A 24,871-nucleotide genomic window follows, 5' to 3' on the forward strand; every position below is an offset into this window, starting at 1 on the left:
CCCCAAAGGAGTGCCTGACATTTGCCAGCCTAACGATACTCACATTCTGGGAAAAACCTCACTAACCATGCATATTTATGCACCACACATGGCAAATCCTTGCAATTGCAGAACATCATATCGCACTTGTCATCTTTGAGGTGCTGTAAGTATTTGGATTTGAGGGAAATATTCATCCTTGCTTGCTCTCCCACCTGAAGTCTATGGTGCTGCTGTTCCTTTCTCACATGTCCCTACAAAGAGACAAGTGACACACAGACTCAATCACTCAGCAAACATATATGCTTTGACGCTTTCATCTTGCTGTTTACCTTCCAAATGTTCCCCCTTCACCACAAATACAGGCCAGCCATTCCTCATCCCCTCAGTCATCGTAGTCATTCACTCCTTAGGCCCTGCAAGACAAAAATGACCAAGAATCATGTCAGCAAGAAGGAGAAAAGCCTCAGTGTGCTCTTTTGTTCATACTGCTGCCCCCTAGTAACACTTCATGGCCACTGCAGCTTAAGAATGGGACTGAGAAGAGGGCTCTCCTATGCAAATAATGTCCTCCCATGCATACTTTCTTCTGAGACGGTCGGCGGCTTGTGCCGTGATACTGCCTCCAACATATGGTCTTCAACCAAATTTTAAAAAAGCCCACCTGCCTTAGACGAAGGATTTTGCCACTCGAAGGAAGCACATGGGGACATCACCATCATTTAGCAGGGTCCTAAATTGCCTGCTGTCCGCCTGTATACAGAACAAGGACGTTCGTGAGCGTTCTTCAAAGGAAGGAGGTGGGTGAATAAATCCAAGATGCCAGGGCAGGCCCAGCCCAGCCCAGTGCAGCCCAGCCCGGCACAGCGCACTGCTGTGGAGGTCCACTCCTTCACATCCTGCAGCAGGCATGATGCAGATCTACTAGAGCAAAGGCTTGACTCTGCTCTTGTCTGTCTCTTAAAGGAAAAATCTTTCCAACTTCTTATTGCACCTAATAAATGGACTCTAGCTAGCCTCAAACTCGACCCATCATTTCATTAGCCAGAGCTCATACTTGACCTTTATTTCTATCCAAGCTCACTGGCACCAAACCCCTGATTTGAGCGAGTGGCTCACACTAAAATGAAAAATCACCATCAACCAACCTATTTTACAATAAGTGTAGCACCATCCTCGCATTCTTGTGCTCAGTTATAACCCCCAATACCACAATTGCACTCTGCAATTCACCAAACTTAAAGGACAAAGAATGACGACATTGATAAAGGAAGATAAGGCCTTGTTCCTAGCACCTACTTGAGAAATAGGGCGGTTGGTAGAAGGTCATGAGAGAAAACATATGAAATGTTGGGAGACACCTGCCAAAAAAACACTAGCAAAAAAAAAAATCACTGTTTGAAAATTTCCCACCTTGGGACACTTCTACAGCACTGGCAGGATTCGAACCCTGGCCTGTGAGGGCTGTCCCCCCAAAGGTACAAGCCTTACCTTTGAGCTATCTCCTTGGTGGTCTAGAGGATTGCAGTAGTAACTATAAGCAACATACAGGCCTTGGTGTCCTTCCCTGTGGCTTCCATTGCACATTAAATGGATGACCATGACATAAGGACAATTTGATAGGCTACTTACATGGAAACCAGAAAAACACTTAGCAAAAAAAAAAAAAGAAAATCACTGTTTGAAAATTTCCCACCTTGGGATACTTCTACAGCACTGGCAGGATTCGAACCCTGGCCTGTGAGGGCTGTCCCCACCAAAGGTACAAGCCTTACCTTTGAGCTATAGCTCCTTGGTGGTCTGGAGGATTGCAGTAGTAACTATAAGCAACATACAGGCCTTGGTGTCCTTTCCTGTGGCTTCCATTGCACATTAAATGGATGACCATGACATAAGGACAATTTGATAGGCTACTTACATGGAAACCAGAAAAACACTTAGCAACAAAAAATAAAAGAAAATCACTGTTTGAAAATTTCCCACCTTGGGATACTTCTACAGCACTGGCAGGATTCTAACCCTGGCCTGTGAGGGCTGTCCCCAACAAAGGTACAAGCCTTACCTTTGAGCTATAGCTCCTTGGTGGTCTGGAGGATTGCAGTAGTAACTATAAGCAACATACAGGCCTTGGTGTCCTTTCCTGTGGCTTCCATTGCACATTAAATGGATGACCATGACATACGGACAATTTGATAGGCTACTTACATGGAAACCAGAAAAACACTTAGCAAAAAAAAATAAAAGAAAATCACTGTTTGAAAATTTCCCACCTTGGGATACTTCTACAGCACTGGCAGGATTCGAACCCTGGCCTGTGAGGGCTGTCCCCACCAAAGGTACAAGCCTTACCTTTGAGCTATAGCTCCTTGGTGGTCTAGAGGATTGCAGAAGTAACTATAAGCAACATACAGGCCTTGGTGTCCTTTCCTGTGGCTTCCATTGCACATTAAAAGGATGACCATGACATAAGGACAATTTGATAGGCTACTTACATGGAAACCAGTCTGGTCCAGTGGGTAAGTTCCTGCCTTCCATCCAGGCAACCAGGGTTCAAATCCCGGGTTCGGCACCAGGTAAGTAAATTGGTAAGTAAAATGTGTCTGTGTGTTGTGTAAGAGTGGAATCATGCCTAGCGAAAGAGGGATTGCAGATTGGTCGGTAAGTAAAATAGGTGTGGAAAGAAAGGTGAAAGAAAGAGAATGGGTGTTGTCTGTAGGAGGAGGACCCTGGGCAGGTTGGGTGGGGTCAGAGAGGAGGGGTATAGGAGGAGCCTGGCAGAGGGGGGGTGTAGGAGGAGCCTAGTCAGATTGGGTGGGGTCAAATAGGAGGAGCCTGGGCAGAATAGGAGGAGCCTGGGTGGAGTCAGAGAGGAGGGGGTATAGGAGGAGCCTGGCAGAGGGGGGTGTAGGAGGAGCCTAGTCAGATTGGGTGGGGTCAAATAGGAGGAGCCTGGGCAGAATGGGTGGAGTCAGAGAGGTGGGGCTTAGGAGGAGCCTGGGCAGAATGGGTGGGGTCAGAGAGGAGGGGCTTAGGCGGAGCCTGGGCAGAATGGGTGGGGTCAGAGGGGTATGGGAGGAGCCTGGGCAGAATGGGTGGGTCAGACAGCAGAGGAGGGGTATAGGAGGAGCCTGGGCAGAATGGGTGGGGTCAGAGGGGTATGGGAGGAGCCTGGGCAGAATGGGTGGGTCAGACAGCAGAGGAGGGGCTTAGGAGGAGCCTAGTCAGATTGGGTGGGGTCAGAGAGGAGGGGTATAGGAGGAGCCTGGGCAGAGGGGGTATAGGAGGAGCCTGGGCAGAGGGGGTGGGGTCAGAAAGGAGGGGTATAGGAGGGGGTATAGGAGGAGCCTAGTCAGATTGTGTGGGGTCAAATAGGAGGAGCCTGGGTAGAATGGGTGGAGTCAGACAGCAGAGGAGGGGCTTAGGAGGAGCCTAGTCAGATTGGGTGGGGTCAGAGAGGTGGGGTATAGGAGGAGCCTGGGGAGAATGGGTGGGGTCAGACAGCAGAGGAGGGGTATAGGAGGAGCCTGGGCAGAGGGGGTGGGGTCAGAGAGGAGGGGTATAGGAGGAGCCTGGGCAGAGGGGTGGGGTCAGAGAGGAGGGGTATAGGAGGAGCCTGGGCAGAGGGGGTATAGGAGGAGCCTAGTCAGATTGGGTGGGGTCAAATAGGAGGAGCCTGGGCAGAATGGGTGGGGTCAGACAGCAGAGGAGGGGCTTAGGAGGAGCCTAGTCAGATTGGGTGGGGTCAAATAGGAGGAGCCTGGGCAGAATGGGTGGAGTCAGAGAGGTGGGGCTTAGGAGGAGCCTGGGCAGAATGGGTGGGGTCAGAGAGGAGGGGCTTAGGCGGAGCCTGGGCAGAATGGGTGGGGTCAGAGGGGTATGGGAGGAGCCTGGGCAGAATGGGTGGGTCAGACAGCAGAGGAGGGGTATAGGAGGAGCCTGGGCAGAATGGGTGGGGTCAGAGGGGTATGGGAGGAGCCTGGGCAGAATGGGTGGGTCAGACAGCAGAGGAGGGGCTTAGGAGGAGCCTAGTCAGATTGGGTGGGGTCAGAGAGGAGGGGTATAGGAGGAGCCTGGGCAGAGGGGGTATAGGAGGAGCCTGGGCAGATTGTGTGGGGTCAAATAGGAGGAGCCTGGGCAGAATGGGTGGGGTCAAATAGGAGGAGCCTGGGCAGAATGGGTGGGGTCAGAGAGGAGGGGCTTAGGCGGAGCCTGGGCAGAATGGGTGGGGTCAGAGGGGTATGGGAGGAGCCTGGGCAGAATGGGTGGGTCAGACAGCAGAGGAGGGGTATAGGAGGAGCCTGGGCAGAATGGGTGGGGTCAGAGGGGTATGGGAGGAGCCTGGGCAGAATGGGTGGGTCAGACAGCAGAGGAGGGGCTTAGGAGGAGCCTAGTCAGATTGGGTGGGGTCAGAGAGGAGGGGTATAGGAGGAGCCTGGGCAGAGGGGGTATAGGAGGAGCCTGGGCAGAGGGGGTGGGGTCAGAAAGGAGGGGTATAGGAGGGGGTATAGGAGGAGCCTAGTCAGATTGTGTGGGGTCAAATAGGAGGAGCCTGGGTAGAATGGGTGGAGTCAGAGAGGAGGGGGTATAGGAGGAGCCTGGGCAGAATGGGTGGGGTCAGACAGCAGAGGAGGGGCTTAGGAGGGGCTTAGGAGGAGCCTAGTCAGATTGGGTGGGGTCAGAGAGGTGGGGTATAGGAGGAGCCTGGGGAGAATGGGTGGGGTCAGACAGCAGAGGAGGGGTATAGGAGGAGCCTGGGCAGAGGGGGTGGGGTCAGAGAGGAGGGGTATAGGAGGAGCCTGGGCAGAGGGGGTATAAGAGGAGCCTGGGCAGAGGGGTGGGGTCAGAGAGGAGGGGTATAGGAGGAGCCTGGGCAGAGGGGGTATAGGAGGAGCCTAGTCAGATTGGGTGGGGTCAAATAGGAGGAGCCTGGGCAGAATGGGTGGGGTCAGACAGCAGAGGAGGGGCTTAGGAGGAGCCTAGTCAGATTGGGTGGGGTCAAATAGGAGGAGCCTGGGCAGAATGGGTGGGGTCAGACAGCAGAGGAGGGGTATAGGAGGAGCCTGGGCAGAGGGGGTTAGGTCAGAGAGGAGGGGTATAGGAGGAGCCTGGGCAGAGGAGGAGGGGTATAGGAGGAGCCTGGGCAGAGGGGGTGGGGTCAGAGAGGAGGGGCTTAGGAGGAGCCTAGTCAGATTGGGTGGGGTCAAATAGGAGGAGCCTGGGCAGAATGGGTAGAGTCAGAGAGGAGGGGCTTAGGAGGAGCCTGGGCAGAGGGGGTATAGGAGGAGCCTAGTCAGATTGGGTGGGGTCAAATAGGAGGAGCCTGGGCAGAATGGGTGGGGTCAGACAGCAGAGGAGGGGCTTAGGAGGAGCCAAGTCAGATTGGGTGGGGTCAAATAGGAGGGGTATAGGAGGAGCCTGGGCAGAATGGGTGGGGTCAGACAGCAGATGAGGGGTATAGGAGGAGCCTGGGCAGAGGGGGTATAGGAGGAGCCTAGTCAGATTGGGTGGGGTCAAATAGGAGGGGGTATAGGAGGAGCCTGGGCAGAATGGGTGGGGCCAGACAGCAGAGGAGGGGCTTAGGAGGAACCTAGTCAGATTGGGTGGGGTCAAATAGGAGGAGCCTGGGCAGAATGGGTGGGGTCAGACAGCAGAGGAGGGGCTTAGGAGGAGCCTAGTCAGATTGGGTGGGGTCAGAGAGGAGGGGTATAGGAGGAGCCTGGGCAGAATGGGTGGAGTCAGACAGCAGAGGAGGGGCTTAGGAGGAGCCTAGTCAGATTGGGTGGGGTCAGAGAGGAGGGGGTATAGGAGGAGCCTGGGCAGAATGGGTATAGGAGGAGCCTAGTCAGATTGGGTGAGGTCAGAGAGGAGGGGTATAGGAGGAGCCTGGGCAGAGGGGTTAAGGAGGAGCCTAGTCAGATTGGGTGGGGTCAGAGAGGAGGGGGTATAGGAGGAGCCTAGTCAGATTGGGTGGGGTCAGAGAGCAGAGGAGGGGTTAAGGAGGAGCCTAGTCAGATTGGGTGTGGTCAAATAGGAGGAGCCTGGGCAGAATGGGTGGGGTCTGAGGGCCTAGGAAATGAAATGAAATGAAATAAAATTTATAAACGCGCTACTATGCCCAGTGGGCGTCAAGGCGCCTAACTCAAAATTAGCTGCAGACAGAGACAAGAGCTCACTGATAAGCTTTAGTAAAACACCAAGTTTTCAGAACTTTCTTAAAAAGATCAAGTGAGGGCTGTTGTATGATCTCCAGAGGAAGAGTATTCCAGAGTTGAGGTGCAAGAATGGAGAAAGCCTTGCTTCCCCATCGTGCCGTCCTAGCTCGAGGGACTACCAATTGATTAAGCTCTGACGAGCGAAGGCATCTGAGTGGGACATACCTAGAGAGCAAAGAGCCTAGGGCATCAGTCGGGCCTGCCTTCAAGGCATTATATGTCAAGCAGAGAAGTTTAAAAGAGACTCTGAATGGGATAGGCAGCCAATGGAGATTCTTCCTTGCCAAGGTCGCAGAGGACATCCACGGCAGGGCCAGAACGAAGCGCGCTGCGGCATTTTGCACCACCTGCAGGCGTTGGAGAAGGCCCTTGTTGGCCCCGGCGTAAAGTGAATTGCAATAATCCAGCCTTGAGCCGACAAGGGCGATCACCACCTGTTTTCGTGCCTGTGGTGAAAGATAGTACGCGATTCGTTTCAGAATCCTAATGACACCCCAACAGGTGGCCACCGTTCTGTTCACCTGCAATTCCATAGAGAGCCGAGTGTCGAAGATGACGCCTAGGTTCCTGGCAGATAGAGTGGGAGTGGGGCAGATGCCTAAAGATGAGGGCCACCACTCATCTGACCACAGTTCCTGGTCTTTGCCAAAGACCAGGACCTCCGTTTTGTCACCGTTCAACTTCAATGAGTTGAGAATCATCCAGTCTGCAACAAGTTGCATACAGGATTTGAAGTTGGACGCGGTGACATTCACGGAGTGGGTCAGAGACACCATGATCTGCGTGTCGTCGGCATACGACACTACCTCCATCCCCTGAGATCTTACCAGTCTTGCAAGGGGGGCCACATAGATGTTAAACAGGGTCGGACTCAATGCCGACCCCTGTGGCACCCCACATTGCAACGACTTAACAGGGGAGAGGTGATCCCCCAGCATTACTCGCTGCTCTCGCTGATGAAGAAAGGAATTCAGGAGACTCAAGGCCGGTCCTGCTACCCCTGCCTCCCTTAACCTAGATGTTAAAGTACTGGGAGACAGGGTATCAAACGAAGGGGTCATAGATGGAGGAGGATCCTGACTTATGGTGGGGAACTGCAAAAACTTTTTTAATGCACCCCCCTATACTTTCTGATTTCTGTTTGGAGGGGGCAGTCGGGGAGCAGTATTAAAAGGTGCTTAGGCGCAACGTGAAGAGCGATGAGGTGCACAGAATGGCATGCCTTCCAGGTACTTTTTGGGGGGGCTACCATTATTTTTTATTGCTCTGATCCTCCCTCATGGGGTGTACCCCAAATGGTTAGGGGCAACGGGGGAGGGGGGGTGGCAAAAAGCTGTTTGACAGTTTCTGTTACCAACAGGGGTCACCATACGATTCTGCTGCAGTTATGGTATTGAAAGGTACAACAAGGAGCATGTGAATGTACTTTTGCAGGTGGGGTGCCCCAAAATGTTACTGCCAGCAGCAGCAGCCCCCCTCCTCCCCACCCAGCAGATTGGTATAGGTACCTTTAGGACATTTCTGTTGAAAAAAGAGGCTATAGCGAATCGTGCTATGAAATCCTAGAGCACTAACATTTGCTAAATAAAGGTGGCATCGGAGCATACGAATGAGGCAGAGAGAGGCTACTGTTGCCAATTGGTTTGGTGGGTCATAGTGAATAACCTCGGCATGCAAATAGGCAGTGTGAGGATTGGCAGTGTCTGTAGAGAATTTTGGCATGCTCTTCAGCTTATTTTTTCCTCCTTACGTTGGCTATGAACTACAGAGGAAAGGCCCGGCCTTACTGTTGGACAAAACATGTATTTATGATTTTAAGAAGTGTAGTCTGACTGTACTGAGAGGGGCTGTACAGTACGGTAAATGCCTGTATACCCCTGCAATGTGCATCCAACTGTCACTTGAGATTCAATAGCGAACGAAGCAGCTGGGTTACTGACTGAATGTAAATGGAAGGCACATAGCAAGGGTGTTTGTGGTCACTCAAATGATTGAAACCTGGTTGATGCACTACCAAAGCTGGGGTTCCAGGAGGGAACATTTGAGGGGCATTGAGATGGTGGTGCCCAGAGGTCAAAATATGTTTCAGAGACAGAGAGGTACTGCGGTCCTGGTCCCACATTGGGGGTAGTCAAAAGTCAGGCTAAAGATTTCTGTCCAACTGTTACCACGTTTTGTGCAGCCTGGCTCCCTCTGTAACGATTCCCCAGTGTCTTTCGATCCTACAGATGACTGTAGCAAACTTCCCAAATTTTTTCTTGGCCTCATACCCCCAAAGGAGTGCCTGACATTTGCCAGCCTAACGATACTCACATTCTGGGAAAAACCTCACTAACCATGCATATTTATGCACCACACATGGCAAATCCTTGCAATTGCAGAACATCATATCGCACTTGTCATCTTTGAGGTGCTGTAAGTATTTGGATTTGAGGGAAATATTCATCCTTGCTTGCTCTCCCACCTGAAGTCTATGGTGCTGCTGTTCCTTTCTCACATGTCCCTACAAAGAGACAAGTGACACACAGACTCAATCACTCAGCAAACATATATGCTTTGACGCTTTCATCTTGCTGTTTACCTTCCAAATGTTCCCCCTTCACCACAAATACAGGCCAGCCATTCCTCATCCCCTCAGTCATCGTAGTCATTCACTCCTTAGGCCCTGCAAGACAAAAATGACCAAGAATCATGTCAGCAAGAAGGAGAAAAGCCTCAGTGTGCTCTTTTGTTCATACTGCTGCCCCCTAGTAACACTTCATGGCCACTGCAGCTTAAGAATGGGACTGAGAAGAGGGCTCTCCTATGCAAATAATGTCCTCCCATGCATACTTTCTTCTGAGACGGTCGGCGGCTTGTGCCGTGATACTGCCTCCAACATATGGTCTTCAACCAAATTTTAAAAAAGCCCACCTGCCTTAGACGAAGGATTTTGCCACTCGAAGGAAGCACATGGGGACATCACCATCATTTAGCAGGGTCCTAAATTGCCTGCTGTCCGCCTGTATACAGAACAAGGACGTTCGTGGCCGTTCGTGAGCGTTCTTCAAAGGAAGGAGGTGGGTGAATAAATCCAAGATGCCAGGGCAGGCCCAGCCCAGCCCAGTGCAGCCCAGCCCGGCACAGCGCACTGCTGTGGAGGTCCACTCCTTCACATCCTGCAGCAGGCATGATGCAGATCTACTAGAGCAAAGGCTTGACTCTGCTCTTGTCTGTCTCTTAAAGGAAAAATCTTTCCAACTTCTTATTGCACCTAATAAATGGACTCTAGCTAGCCTCAAACTCGACCCATCATTTCATTAGCCAGAGCTCATACTTGACCTTTATTTCTATCCAAGCTCACTGGCACCAAACCCCTGATTTGAGCGAGTGGCTCACACTAAAATGAAAAATCACCATCAACCAACCTATTTTACAATAAGTGTAGCACCATCCTCGCATTCTTGTGCTCAGTTATAACCCCCAATACCACAATTGCACTCTGCAATTCACCAAACTTAAAGGACAAAGAATGACGACATTGATAAAGGAAGATAAGGCCTTGTTCCTAGCACCTACTTGAGAAATAGGGCGGTTGGTAGAAGGTCATGAGAGAAAACATATGAAATGTTGGGAGACACCTGCCAAAAAAACACTAGCAAAAAAAAAAAATCACTGTTTGAAAATTTCCCACCTTGGGACACTTCTACAGCACTGGCAGGATTCGAACCCTGGCCTGTGAGGGCTGTCCCCCCAAAGGTACAAGCCTTACCTTTGAGCTATCTCCTTGGTGGTCTAGAGGATTGCAGTAGTAACTATAAGCAACATACAGGCCTTGGTGTCCTTCCCTGTGGCTTCCATTGCACATTAAATGGATGACCATGACATAAGGACAATTTGATAGGCTACTTACATGGAAACCAGAAAAACACTTAGCAAAAAAAAAAAAAGAAAATCACTGTTTGAAAATTTCCCACCTTGGGATACTTCTACAGCACTGGCAGGATTCGAACCCTGGCCTGTGAGGGCTGTCCCCACCAAAGGTACAAGCCTTACCTTTGAGCTATAGCTCCTTGGTGGTCTGGAGGATTGCAGTAGTAACTATAAGCAACATACAGGCCTTGGTGTCCTTTCCTGTGGCTTCCATTGCACATTAAATGGATGACCATGACATACGGACAATTTGATAGGCTACTTACATGGAAACCAGAAAAACACTTAGCAAAAAAAAATAAAAGAAAATCACTGTTTGAAAATTTCCCACCTTGGGATACTTCTACAGCACTGGCAGGATTCGAACCCTGGCCTGTGAGGGCTGTCCCCACCAAAGGTACAAGCCTTACCTTTGAGCTATAGCTCCTTGGTGGTCTAGAGGATTGCAGAAGTAACTATAAGCAACATACAGGCCTTGGTGTCCTTTCCTGTGGCTTCCATTGCACATTAAAAGGATGACCATGACATAAGGACAATTTGATAGGCTACTTACATGGAAACCAGTCTGGTCCAGTGGGTAAGTTCCTGCCTTCCATCCAGGCAACCAGGGTTCAAATCCCGGGTTCGGCACCAGGTAAGTAAATTGGTAAGTAAAATGTGTCTGTGTGTTGTGTAAGAGTGGAATCATGCCTAGCGAAAGAGGGATTGCAGATTGGTCGGTAAGTAAAATAGGTGTGGAAAGAAAGGTGAAAGAAAGAGAATGGGTGTTGTCTGTAGGAGGAGGACCCTGGGCAGGTTGGGTGGGGTCAGAGAGGAGGGGTATAGGAGGAGCCTGGCAGAGGGGGGGTGTAGGAGGAGCCTAGTCAGATTGGGTGGGGTCAAATAGGAGGAGCCTGGGCAGAATGGGAGGAGCCTGGGTGGAGTCAGAGAGGAGGGGGTATAGGAGGAGCCTGGCAGAGGGGGGTGTAGGAGGAGCCTAGTCAGATTGGGTGGGGTCAAATAGGAGGAGCCTGGGCAGAATGGGTGGAGTCAGAGAGGTGGGGCTTAGGAGGAGCCTGGGCAGAATGGGTGGGGTCAGAGAGGAGGGGCTTAGGCGGAGCCTGGGCAGAATGGGTGGGGGTCAGACAGCAGAGGAGCCTGGGCAGAATGGGTGGGGTCAGAGGGGTATGGGAGGAGTGTGGGCAGAATGGGTGGGTCAGACAGCAGAGGAGGGGCTTAGGAGGAGCCTAGTCAGATTGGGTGGGGTCAGAGAGGTGGGGTATAGGAGGAGCCTGGGCAGAATGGGTGGGGTCAGACAGCAGAGGAGGGGCTTAGGAGGAGCCTGGGCAGAATGGGTGGGGTCAGAGAGGAGGAGCCTGGGCAGAATGGGTGGGGTCAGACAGCAGAGGAGGGGCTTAGGAGGAGCCTAGTCAGATTGGGTGGGGTCAGAGAGGTGGGGAATAGGAGGAGCCTGGGCAGAATGGGTGGGGTCAGACAGCAGAGGAGGGGCTTAGGAGGAGCCTAGTCAGATTGGGTGGGGTCAAATAGGAGGAGCCTGGGCAGAATGGGTGAGGTCAGAGAGGAGGGGTATAGGAGGAGCCTGGGCAGAATGGGTGGGGTCAGAGAGGAGGGGCTTAGGCGGAGCCTGGGCAGAATGGGTGGGGGTCAGACAGCAGAGGAGCCTGGGCAGAATGGGTGGGGTCAGAGGGGTATGGGAGGAGCCTGGGCAGAATGGGTGGGTCAGACAGCAGAGGAGGGGCTTAGGAGGAGCCTAGTCAGATTGGGTGGGGTCAGAGAGGTGGGGTATAGGAGGAGCCTGGGCAGAATGGGTGGGGTCAGACAGCAGAGGAGGGGCTTAGGAGGAGCCTAGTCAGATTGGGTGGGGTCAAATAGGAGGAGCCTGGGCAGAATGGGTGGGGTCAGACAGCAGAGGAGGAGCCTGGGCAGAGGGGGTATAGGAGGAGCCTGGCCGGGTGGGGTCAGAGAGGAGGGGTATAGGAGGAGCCTGGGCAGAGGGGGTATAGGAGGAGCCTGGCCGGGTGGGGTCAGAGAGGAGGGGCTTAGGAGGAGCTTAGTCAGATTGGGTGGGGTCAGAGGGGTATGGGAGGAGCCTGGGCAGAATGGGCGGGGTCAGACAGCAGAGGAGGGGCTTAGGAGGAGCCTGGGCAGAATGGCTGGGGTCAGAGAGGAGGGGCTTAGGCGGAGCCTGGGCAGAATGGGTGGGGTCAGACAGCAGAGGAGGGGCTTAGGAGGCGCCTGGGCAGAATGGGTGGGGTCAGACAGCAGAGGAGGGGTATAGGAGGAGCCTGGGCAGAGGGGGTGGGGTCAGAGAGGAGGGGTATAGGAGGAGCCTGGGCAGAGGGGGTATAGGAGGAGCCTGGGCAGAGGGGGTGGGGTCAGAGAGGAGGGGTATAGGAGGAGCCTAGTCAGATTGTGTGGGGTCAAATAGGAGGAGCCTGGGTAGAATGGGTGGAGTCAGAGAGGAGGGGGTATAGGAGGAGCCTGGGCAGAATGGGTGGGGTCAGACAGCAGAGGAGGGGCTTAGGAGGGGCTTAGGAGGAGCCTAGTCAGATTGGGTGGGGTCAGAGAGGTGGGGTATAGGAGGAGCCTGGGGAGAATGGGTGGGGTCAGACAGCAGAGGAGGGGTATAGGAGGAGCCTGGGCAGAGGGGGTGGGGTCAGAGAGGAGGGGTATAGGAGGAGCCTGGGCAGAGGGGGTATAGGAGGAGCCTAGTCAGATTGGGTGGGGTCAAATAGGAGGAGCCTGGGCAGAATGGGTGGGGTCAGACAGCAGAGGAGGGGTATAGGAGGAGCCTGGGCAGAGGGGGTTAGGTCAGAGAGGAGGGGTATAGGAGGAGCCTGGGCAGAGGAGGAGGGGTATAGGAGGAGCCTGGGCAGAGGGGGTGGGGTCAGAGAGGAGGGGCTTAGGAGGAGCCTAGTCAGATTGGGTGGGGTCAAATAGGAGGAGCCTGGGCAGAATGGGTAGAGTCAGAGAGGAGGGGCTTAGGAGGAGCCTGGGCAGAGGGGGTATAGGAGGAGCCTAGTCAGATTGGGTGGGGTCAAATAGGAGGAGCCTGGGCAGAATGGGTGGGGTCAGACAGCAGAGGAGGGGCTTAGGAGGAGCCTAGTCAGATTGGGTGGGGTCAAATAGGAGGAGCCTGGGCAGAATGGGTGGGGTCAGACAGCAGAGGAGGGGCTTAGGAGGAGCCAAGTCAGATTGGGTGGGGTCAAATAGGAGGGGCTTAGGAGGAGCCTGGGCAGAATGGGTGGGGTCAGACAGCAGAGGAGGGGCTTAGGAGGAGCCTAGTCAGATTGGGTGGGGTCAAATAGGAGGAGCCTGGGCAGAATGGGTGAGGTCAGAGAGGAGGGGTATAGGAGGAGCCTGGGCAGATTGGGTGGGGTCAAATAGGAGGGGGTATAGGAGGAGCCTGGGCAGAATGGGTGGGGCCAGACAGCAGAGGAGGGGCTTAGGAGGAACCTAGTCAGATTGGGTGGGGTCAAATAGGAGGAGCCTGGGCAGAATGGGTGGGGTCAGACAGCAGAGGAGGGGCTTAGGAGGAGCCTGGGCAGAATCGGTGGGGTCAGACAGCAGAGGAGGGGCTTAGGAGGAGCCTGGGCAGAATGGGTGGGGTCAGAGAGGAGATGCTTAGGCGGAGCTTGGGCAGAATGGGTGGGGTCAGACAGCAGAGGAGGGGCTTAGGAGGAGCCTAGTCAGATTGGGTGTGGTCAAATAGGAGGAGCCTAGTCAGAATGGGTGGAGTCAGAGAGGAGGGGGTATAGGAGGAGCCTAGTCAGATTGGGTGGGGTCAGAGAGGAGGGGCTTAGGAGGAGCCTAGGGGCTTAGGAGGAGCCTAGTCAGATTGGGTGGGGTCAGAGAGGAGGGGTATAGGAGGAGCCTGGGCAGAATGGGTGGGGTCAGACAGCAGATGAGGGGCTTAGGAGGAGCCTGGGCAGAATTGGTGGGGTCAGAGAGGAGGGGCTTAGGAGGAGCCTAGTCAGATTGGGTGGGGTCAGAGAGGAGGGGTATAGGAGGAGCCTGGGCAGAATGGGTGGAGTCAGAGAGGAGGGGGTATAGGAGGAGCCTGGGCAGAATGGGTATAGGAGGAGCCTAGTCAGATTGGGTGAGGTCAGAGAGGAGGGGTATAGGAGGAGCCTGGGCAGAGGGGTTAAGGAGGAGCCTAGTCAGATTGGGTGGGGTCAGAGAGGAGGGGGTATAGGAGGAGCCTAGTCAGATTGGGTGAGGTCAGAGAGGAGGGGCTGAGGAGGAGCCTGGGCAGAATGGGTGGAGTCAGACAGCAGAGGATTGGTTTAGGAGGAGCCTAGTCAGATTGGGGTCAAATAAGAGGGGTATAGGAGGAGCCTGGGCAGAATGGGTGGGGTCAGAGGGGTATGGGAGGAGCCTGGGCAGAATGGGTGGAGTCAGAGAGGAGGGGGTATAGGAGGAGCCTAGTCAGATTGGGTGGGGTCAGAGAGCAGAGGAGGGGTTAAGGAGGAGCCTAGTCAGATTGGGTGTGGTCAAATAGGAGGAGCCTGGGCAGAATGGGTGGGGTCAGAGGGGTATGGGAGGAGCCTGGGTAGAATGGGTGGAGTCAGAGAGGAGGGGGTATAGGAGGAGCCTGGGCAGAATGGGTGGGGTCAGACAGCAGAGGAGGGGCTTAGGAGGAGCCTGGGCAGAATGGGTGGGGTCAGAGAGGAGATGCTTAGGCGGAGCTTGGGCAGAATGGGTGGGGTCAGACAGCAGAGGAGGGGCTTAGGAGGAGCCTAGTCAGATTGGGTGTGGTCAAATAGGAGGAGCCTAGTCAGAATGGGTGGAGTCAGAGAGGAGGGGGTATAGGAGGAGCCTAGTCAGATTGGGTGGGGTCAGAGAGGAGGGGCTTAGGAGGAGCCTAGGGGCTTAGGAGGAGCCTAGTCAGATTGGGTGGGGTCAGAGAGGAGGGGTATAGGAGGAGCCTGGGCAGAATGGGTGGGGTCAGACAGCAGATGAGGGGCTTAGGAGGAGCCTGGGCAGAATTGGTGGGGTCAGAGAGGAGGGGCTTAGGAGGAGCCTGGGCAGAATGGGTGGGGTCAGACAGCAGAGGAGGGGCTTAGGAGGAGCCTAGTCAGATTGGGTGGGGTCAGAGAGGAGGGGTATAGGAGGAGCCTGGGCAGAATGGGTGGAGTCAGAGAGGAGGGGGTATAGGAGGAGCCTGGGCAGAATGGGTATAGGAGGAGCCTAGTCAGATTGGGTGAGGTCAGAGAGGAGGGGTATAGGAGGAGCCTGGGCAGAATGGGTGGGGTCAAATAGGAGGAGCCTGGGCAGAATGGGTGGGGTCAGACAGCAGAGGAGGGGTTAAGGAGGAGCCTAGTCAGATTGGGTGGGGTCAGAGAGGAGGGGGTATAGGAGGAGCCTAGTCAGATTGGGTGAGGTCAGAGAGGAGAGGATTGGTTTAGGAGGAGCTTAGTCAGAATGGGTGGGGTCAGACAGCAGAGGAGGGGCTTAGGAGGAGCCTAGTCAGATTGGGGTCAAATAAGAGGGGTATGGGAGGAGCCTGGGCAGAATGGGTGGAGTCAGAGAGGAGGGGGTATAGGAGGAGCCTAGTCAGATTGGGTGGGGTCAGAGAGCAGAGGAGGGGTTAAGGAGGAGCCTAGTCAGATTGGGTGTGGTCAAATAGGAGGAGCCTGGGCAGAATGGGTGGGGTCTGAGGGCCTAGGAAATGAAATGAAATGAAATAAAATTTATAAACGCGCTACTATGCCCAGTGGGCGTCAAGGCGCCTAACTCAAAATTAGCTGCAGACAGAGACAAGAGCTCACTGATAAGCTTTAGTAAAACACCAAGTTTTCAGAACTTTCTTAAAAAGATCAAGTGAGGGCTGTTGTATGATCTCCAGAGGAAGAGTATTCCAGAGTTGAGGTGCAAGAATGGAGAAAGCCTTGCTTCCCCATCGTGCCGTCCTAGCTCGAGGGACTACCAATTGATTAAGCTCTGACGAGCGAAGGCATCTGAGTGGGACATACCTAGAGAGCAAAGAGCCTAGGGCATCAGTCGGGCCTGCCTTCAAGGCATTATATGTCAAGCAGAGAAGTTTAAAAGAGACTCTGAATGGGATAGGCAGCCAATGGAGATTCTTCCTTGCCAAGGTCGCAGAGGACATCCACGGCAGGGCCAGAACGAAGCGCGCTGCGGCATTTTGCACCACCTGCAGGCGTTGGAGAAGGCCCTTGTTGGCCCCGGCGTAAAGTGAATTGCAATAATCCAGCCTTGAGCCGACAAGGGCGATCACCACCTGTTTTCGTGCCTGTGGTGAAAGATAGTACGCGATTCGTTTCAGAATCCTAATGACACCCCAACAGGTGGCCACCGTTCTGTTCACCTGCAATTCCATAGAGAGCCGAGTGTCGAAGATGACGCCTAGGTTCCTGGCAGATAGAGTGGGAGTGGGGCAGATGCCTAAAGATGAGGGCCACCACTCATCTGACCACAGTTCCTGGTCTTTGCCAAAGACCAGGACCTCCGTTTTGTCACCGTTCAACTTCAATGAGTTGAGAATCATCCAGTCTGCAACAAGTTGCATACAGGATTTGAAGTTGGACGCGGTGACATTCACGGAGTGGGTCAGAGACACCATGATCTGCGTGTCGTCGGCATACGACACTACCTCCATCCCCTGAGATCTTACCAGTCTTGCAAGGGGGGCCACATAGATGTTAAACAGGGTCGGACTCAATGCCGACCCCTGTGGCACCCCACATTGCAACGACTTAACAGGGGAGAGGTGATCCCCCAGCATTACTCGCTGCTCTCGCTGATGAAGAAAGGAATTCAGGAGACTCAAGGCCGGTCCTGCTACCCCTGCCTCCCTTAACCTAGATGTTAAAGTACTGGGAGACAGGGTATCAAACGAAGGGGTCATAGATGGAGGAGGATCCTGACTTATGGTGGGGAACTGCAAAAACTTTTTTAATGCACCCCCCTATACTTTCTGATTTCTGTTTGGAGGGGGCAGTCGGGGAGCAGTATTAAAAGGTGCTTAGGCGCAACGTGAAGAGCGATGAGGTGCACAGAATGGCATGCCTTCCAGGTACTTTTTGGGGGGGCTACCATTATTTTTTATTGCTCTGATCCTCCCTCATGGGGTGTACCCCAAATGGTTAGGGGCAACGGGGGAGGGGGGGTGGCAAAAAGCTGTTTGACAGTTTCTGTTACCAACAGGGGTCACCATACGATTCTGCTGCAGTTATGGTATTGAAAGGTACAACAAGGAGCATGTGAATGTACTTTTGCAGGTGGGGTGCCCCAAAATGTTACTGCCAGCAGCAGCAGCCCCCCTCCTCCCCACCCAGCAGATTGGTATAGGTACCTTTAGGACATTTCTGTTGAAAAAAGAGGCTATAGCGAATCGTGCTATGAAATCCTAGAGCACTAACATTTGCTAAATAAAGGTGGCATCGGAGCATACGAATGAGGCAGAGAGAGGCTACTGTTGCCAATTGGTTTGGTGGGTCATAGTGAATAACCTCGGCATGCAAATAGGCAGTGTGAGGATTGGCAGTGTCTGTAGAGAATTTTGGCATGCTCTTCAGCTTATTTTTTCCTCCTTACGTTGGCTATGAACTACAGAGGAAAGGCCCGGCCTTACTGTTGGACAAAACATGTATTTATGATTTTAAGAAGTGTAGTCTGACTGTACTGAGAGGGGCTGTACAGTACGGTAAATGCCTGTATACCCCTGCAATGTGCATCCAACTGTCACTTGAGATTCAATAGCGAACGAAGCAGCTGGGTTACTGACTGAATGTAAATGGAAGGCACATAGCAAGGGTGTTTGTGGTCACTCAAATGATTGAAACCTGGTTGATGCACTACCAAAGCTGGGGTTCCAGGAGGGAACATTTGAGGGGCATTGAGATGGTGGTGCCCAGAGGTCAAAATATGTTTCAGAGACAGAGAGGTACTGCGGTCCTGGTCCCACATTGGGGGTAGTCAAAAGTCAGGCTAAAGATTTCTGTCCAACTGTTACCACGTTTTGTGCAGCCTGGCTCCCTCTGTAACGATTCCCCAGTGTCTTTCGATCCTACAGATGACTGTAGCAAACTTCCCAAATTTTTTCTTGGCCTCATACCCCCAAAGGAGTGCCTGACATTTGCCAGCCTAACGATACTCACATTCTGGGAAAAACCTCACTAACCATGCATATTTATGCACCACACATGGCAAATCCTTGCAATTGCAGAACATCATATCGCACTTGTCATCTTTGAGGTGCTGTAAGTATTTGGATTTGAGGGAAATATTCATCCTTGCTTGCTCTCCCACCTGAAGTCTATGGTGCTGCTGTTCCTTTCTCACATGTCCCTACAAAGAGACAAGTGACACACAGACTCAATCACTCAGCAAACATATATGCTTTGACGCTTTCATCTTGCTGTTTACCTTCCAAATGTTCCCCCTTCACCACAAATACAGGCCAGCCATTCCTCATCCCCTCAGTCATCGTAGTCATTCACTCCTTAGGCCCTGCAAGACAAAAATGACCAAGAATCATGTCAGCAAGAAGGAGAAAAGCCTCAGTGTGCTCTTTTGTTCATACTGCTGCCCCCTAGTAACACTTCATGGCCACTGCAGCTTAAGAATGGGACTGAGAAGAGGGCTCTCCTATGCAAATAATGTCCTCCCATGCATACTTTCTTCTGAGACGGTCGGCGGCTTGTGCCGTGATACTGCCTCCAACATATGGTCTTCAACCAAATTTTAAAAAAGCCCACCTGCCTTAGACGAAGGATTTTGCCACTCGAAGGAAGCACATGGGGACATCACCATCATTTAGCAGGGTCCTAAATTGCCTGCTGTCCGCCTGTATACAGAACAAGGACGTTCGTGGCCGTTCGTGAGCGTTCTTCAAAGGAAGGAGGTGGGTGAATAAATCCAAGATGCCAGGGCAGGCCCAGCCCAGCCCAGTGCAGCCCAGCCCGGCACAGCGCACTGCTGTGGAGGTCCACTCCTTCACATCCTGCAGCAGGCATGATGCAGATCTACTAGAGCAAAGGCTTGACTCTGCTCTTGTCTGTCTCTTAAAGGAAAAATCTTTCCAACTTCTTATTGCACCTAATAAATGGACTCTAGCTAGCCTCAAACTCGACCCATCATTTCATTAGCCAGAGCTCATACTTGACCTTTATTTCTATCCAAGCTCACTGGCACCAAACCCCTGATTTGAGCGAGTGGCTCACACTAAAATGAAAAATCACCATCAACCAACCTATTTTACAATAAGTGTAGCACCATCCTCGCATTCTTGTGCTCAGTTATAACCCCCAATACCACAATTGCACTCTGCAATTCACCAAACTTAAAGGACAAAGAATGACGACATTGATAAAGGAAGATAAGGCCTTGTTCCTAGCACCTACTTGAGAAATAGGGCGGTTGGTAGAAGGTCATGAGAGAAAACATATGAAATGTTGGGAGACACCTGCCAAAAAAACACTAGCAAAAAAAAAAATCACTGTTTGAAAATTTCCCACCTTGGGACACTTCTACAGCACTGGCAGGATTCGAACCCTGGCCTGTGAGGGCTGTCCCCCCAAAGGTACAAGCCTTACCTTTGAGCTATCTCCTTGGTGGTCTAGAGGATTGCAGTAGTAACTATAAGCAACATACAGGCCTTGGTGTCCTTCCCTGTGGCTTCCATTGCACATTAAATGGATGACCATGACATAAGGACAATTTGATAGGCTACTTACATGGAAACCAGAAAAACACTTAGCAAAAAAAAAAAAAGAAAATCACTGTTTGAAAATTTCCCACCTTGGGATACTTCTACAGCACTGGCAGGATTCGAACCCTGGCCTGTGAGGGCTGTCCCCACCAAAGGTACAAGCCTTACCTTTGAGCTATAGCTCCTTGGTGGTCTGGAGGATTGCAGTAGTAACTATAAGCAACATACAGGCCTTGGTGTCCTTTCCTGTGGCTTCCATTGCACATTAAATGGATGACCATGACATAAGGACAATTTGATAGGCTACTTACATGGAAACCAGAAAAACACTTAGCAACAAAAAATAAAAGAAAATCACTGTTTGAAAATTTCCCACCTTGGGATACTTCTACAGCACTGGCAGGATTCGAACCCTGGCCTGTGAGGGCTGTCCCCACCAAAGGTACAAGCCTTACCTTTGAGCTATAGCTCCTTGGTGGTCTGGAGGATTGCAGTAGTAACTATAAGCAACATACAGGCCTTGGTGTCCTTTCCTGTGGCTTCCATTGCACATTAAATGGATGACCATGACATACGGACAATTTGATAGGCTACTTACATGGAAACCAGAAAAACACTTAGCAAAAAAAAATAAAAGAAAATCACTGTTTGAAAATTTCCCACCTTGGGATACTTCTACAGCACTGGCAGGATTCGAACCCTGGCCTGTGAGGGCTGTCCCCACCAAAGGTACAAGCCTTACCTTTGAGCTATAGCTCCTTGGTGGTCTAGAGGATTGCAGAAGTAACTATAAGCAACATACAGGCCTTGGTGTCCTTTCCTGTGGCTTCCATTGCACATTAAAAGGATGACCATGACATAAGGACAATTTGATAGGCTACTTACATGGAAACCAGTCTGGTCCAGTGGGTAAGTTCCTGCCTTCCATCCAGGCAACCAGGGTTCAAATCCCGGGTTCGGCACCAGGTAAGTAAATTGGTAAGTAAAATGTGTCTGTGTGTTGTGTAAGAGTGGAATCATGCCTAGCGAAAGAGGGATTGCAGATTGGTCGGTAAGTAAAATAGGTGTGGAAAGAAAGGTGAAAGAAAGAGAATGGGTGTTGTCTGTAGGAGGAGGACCCTGGGCAGGTTGGGTGGGGTCAGAGAGGAGGGGTATAGGAGGAGCCTGGCAGAGGGGGGGTGTAGGAGGAGCCTAGTCAGATTGGGTGGGGTCAAATAGGAGGAGCCTGGGCAGAATGGGAGGAGCCTGGGTGGAGTCAGAGAGGAGGGGGTATAGGAGGAGCCTGGCAGAGGGGGGTGTAGGAGGAGCCTAGTCAGATTGGGTGGGGTCAAATAGGAGGAGCCTGGGCAGAATGGGTGGAGTCAGAGAGGTGGGGCTTAGGAGGAGCCTGGGCAGAATGGGTGGGGGTCAGACAGCAGAGGAGCCTGGGCAGAATGGGTGGGGTCAGAGGGGTATGGGAGGAGCCTGGGCAGAATGGGTGGGTCAGACAGCAGAGGAGGGGCTTAGGAGGAGCCTGGGCAGAATGGGTGGGGTCAGAGAGGAGGAGCCTGGGCAGAATGGGTGGGGTCAGACAGCAGAGGAGGGGCTTAGGAGGAGCCTAGTCAGATTGGGTGGGGTCAGAGAGGTGGGGTATAGGAGGAGCCTGGGCAGAATGGGTGGGGTCAGACAGCAGAGGAGGAGCCTGGGCAGAGGGGGTGGGGTCAGAGAGGTGGGGTATAGGAGGAGCCTGGGCAGAATGGGTGGGGTCAGACAGCAGAGGAGGGGCTTAGGAGGAGCCTAGTCAGATTGGGTGGGGTCAAATAGGAGGAGCCTGGGCAGAATGGGTGGCAGAATGGGTGGGGTCAGACAGCAGAGGAGGAGCCTGGGCAGAGGGGGTGGGGTCAGAGAGGAGGGGTATAGGAGGAGCCTGGGCAGAGGGGGTATAGGAGGAGCCTGGCCAGAGGGGGTGGGGTCAGAGAGGAGGGGCTTAGGAGGAGCTTAGTCAGATTGGTTGGGGTCAAATAGGAGGAGCCTGGGCAGAATGGGTGGGGTCAGACAGCAGAGGAGGGGCTTAGGAGGAGCCTGGGCAGAATGGCTGGGGTCAGAGAGGAGGGGCTTAGGCGGAGCCTGGGCAGAATGGGTGGAGTCAGAGAGGAGGGGGTATAGGAGGAGCCTGGGCAGGAGGAGCGGGTATATGGGCAGAATGGGTGGGGTCAGAGAGGAGGGTCTTAGGAGGAGCCTGGGCAGAATGGGTGGAGTCAGAGAGGAGGGGGTATAGGAGGCGCCTGGGCAGAATGGGTGGGGTCAGACAGCAGAGGAGGGGTATAGGAGGTGCCTGGGCAGAGGGGGTGGGGTCAGAGAGGAGGGGTATAGGAGGAGCCTGGGCAGAGGGGGTATAGGAGGAGCCTGGGCAGAGGGGGTGGGGTCAGAGAGGAGGGGTATAGGAGGAGCCTAGTCAGATTGTGTGGGGTCAAATAGGAGGAGCCTGGGTAGAATGGGTGGAGTCAGAGAGGTGGGGTATAGGAGGAGCCTGGGGAGAATGGGTGGGGTCAGACAGCAGAGGAGGGGTATAGGAGGAGCCTGGGCAGAGGGGGTGGGGTCAGAGAGGAGGGGTATAGGAGGAGCCTGGGCAGAGGGGGTATAGGAGGAGCCTAGTCAGATTGGGTGGGGTCAAATAGGAGGAGCCTGGGCAGAGGGGGTTAGGTCAGAGAGGAGGGGTATAGGAGGAGCCTGGGCAGAGGAGGAGGGGTATAGGAGGAGCCTGGGCAGAGGGGGTATAGGAGGAGCCTGGGCAGAGGAGGGGCTTAGGAGGAGCCTAGTCAGATTGGGTGGGGTCAAATAGGAGGAGCCTGGGCAGAATGGGTAGAGTCAGAGAGGAGGGGCTTAGGAGGAGCCTGGGCAGAGGGGGTATAGGAGGAGCCTAGTCAGATTGGGTGGGGTCAAATAGGAGGAGCCTGGGCAGAATGGGTGGGGTCAGACAGCAGAGGAGGGGCTTAGGAGGAGCCTAGTCAGATTGGGTGGGGTCAAATAGGAGGAGCCTGGGCAGAATGGGTGGGGTCAGACAGCAGAGGAGGGGCTTAGGAGGAGCCAAGTCAGATTGGGTGGGGTCAAATAGGAGGGGCTTAGGAGGAGCCTGGGCAGAATGGGTGGGGTCAGACAGCAGAGGAGGGGCTTAGGAGGAGCCTAGTCAGATTGGGTGGGGTCAAATAGGAGGAGCCTGGGCAGAATGGGTGAGGTCAGAGAGGAGGGGTATAGGAGGAGCCTGGGCAGAATGGGTGGGGTCAGAGAGGAGGGGCTTAGGCGGAGCCTGGGCAGAATGGGTGGGGGTCAGACAGCAGAGGAGCCTGGGCAGAATGGGTGGGGTCAGAGGGGTATGGGAGGAGCCTGGGCAGAATGGGTGGGTCAGACAGCAGAGGAGGGGCTTAGGAGGAGCCTGGGCAGAATGGGTGGGGTCAGAGAGGAGGAGCCTGGGCAGAATGGGTGGGGTCAGACAGCAGAGGAGGGGCTTAGGAGGAGCCTAGTCAGATTGGGTGGGGTCAAATAGGAGGAGCCTGGGCAGAATGGGTGGGGTCAGACAGCAGAGGAGGGGCTTAGGAGGAGCCTAGTCAGATTGGGTGGGGTCAAATAGGAGGAGCCTGGGCAGAATGGGTGGGGTCAGACAGCAGAGGAGGAGCCTGGGCAGAGGGGGTGGGGTCAGAGAGGAGGGGTATAGGAGGAGCCTGGGCAGAATGGGTGGGGTCAGACAGCAGAGGAGGAGCCTGGGCAGAGGGGGTGGGGTCAGAGAGGAGGGGTATAGGAGGAGCCTGGGCAGAGGGGGTATAGGAGGAGCCTGGCCAGAGGGGGTGGGGTCAGAGAGGAGGGGCTTAGGAGGAGCTTAGTCAGATTGGGTGGGGTCAGAGGGGTATGGGAGGAGCCTGGGCAGAATGGGCGGGGTCAGACAGCAGAGGAGGGGCTTAGGAGGAGCCTGGGCAGAATGGCTGGGGTCAGAGAGGAGGGGCTTAGGCGGAGCCTGGGCAGAATGGGTGGGGTCAGACAGCAGAGGAGGGGCTTAGGAGGAGCCTGGGCAGGAGGAGCGGGTATATGGGCAGAATGGGTGGGGTCAGAGAGGAGGGGCTTAGGAGGAGCCTGGGCAGAATGGGTGGAGTCAGAGAGGAGGGGGTATAGGAGGCGCCTGGGCAGAATGGGTGGGGTCAGACAGCAGAGGAGGGGTATAGGAGGAGCCTGGGCAGAGGGGGTGGGGTCAGAGAGGAGGGGTATAGGAGGAGCCTGGGCAGAGGGGGTATAGGAGGAGCCTGGGCAGAGGGGGTGGGGTCAGAGAGGAGGGGTATAGGAGGGGGTATAGGAGGAGCCTAGTCAGATTGTGTGGGGTCAAATAGGAGGAGCCTGGGTAGAATGGGTGGAGTCAGAGAGGAGGGGGTATAGGAGGAGCCTGGGCAGAATGGGTGGGGTCAGACAGCAGAGGAGGGGCTTAGGAGGGGCTTAGGAGGAGCCTAGTCAGATTGGGTGGGGTCAGAGAGGTGGGGTATAGGAGGAGCCTGGGGAGAATGGGTGGGGTCAGACAGCAGAGGAGGGGTATAGGAGGAGCCTGGGCAGAGGGGGTGGGGTCAGAGAGGAGGGGTATAGGAGGAGCCTGGGCAGAGGGGGTATAGGAGGAGCCTAGTCAGATTGGGTGGGGTCAAATAGAAGGAGCCTGGGCAGAATGGGTGGGGTCAGACAGCAGAGGAGGGGTATAGGAGGAGCCTGGGCAGAGGGGGTTAGGTCAGAGAGGAGGGGTATAGGAGGAGCCTGGGCAGAGGAGGAGGGGTATAGGAGGAGCCTGGGCAGAGGGGGTATAGGAGGAGCCTGGGCAGAGGGGGTGGGGTCAGAGAGGAGGGGCTTAGGAGGAGCCTAGTCAGATTGGGTGGGGTCAAATAGGAGGAGCCTGGGCAGAATGGGTGGGGTCAGACAGCAGAGGAGGGGCTTAGGAGGAGCCTAGTCAGATTGGGTGGGGTCAAATAGGAGGAGCCTGGGCAGAATGGGTGGGGTCAGACAGCAGAGGAGGGGCTTAGGAGGAGCCAAGTCAGATTGGGTGGGGTCAAATAGGAGGGGCTTAGGAGGAGCCTGGGCAGAATGG

The sequence above is a fragment of the Lissotriton vulgaris genome, chromosome 7 (genome assembly GCF_964263255.1).
Source record: "Lissotriton vulgaris chromosome 7, aLisVul1.2, whole genome shotgun sequence".
In the NCBI taxonomy this organism is placed as follows: domain Eukaryota; kingdom Metazoa; phylum Chordata; class Amphibia; order Caudata; family Salamandridae; genus Lissotriton; species Lissotriton vulgaris.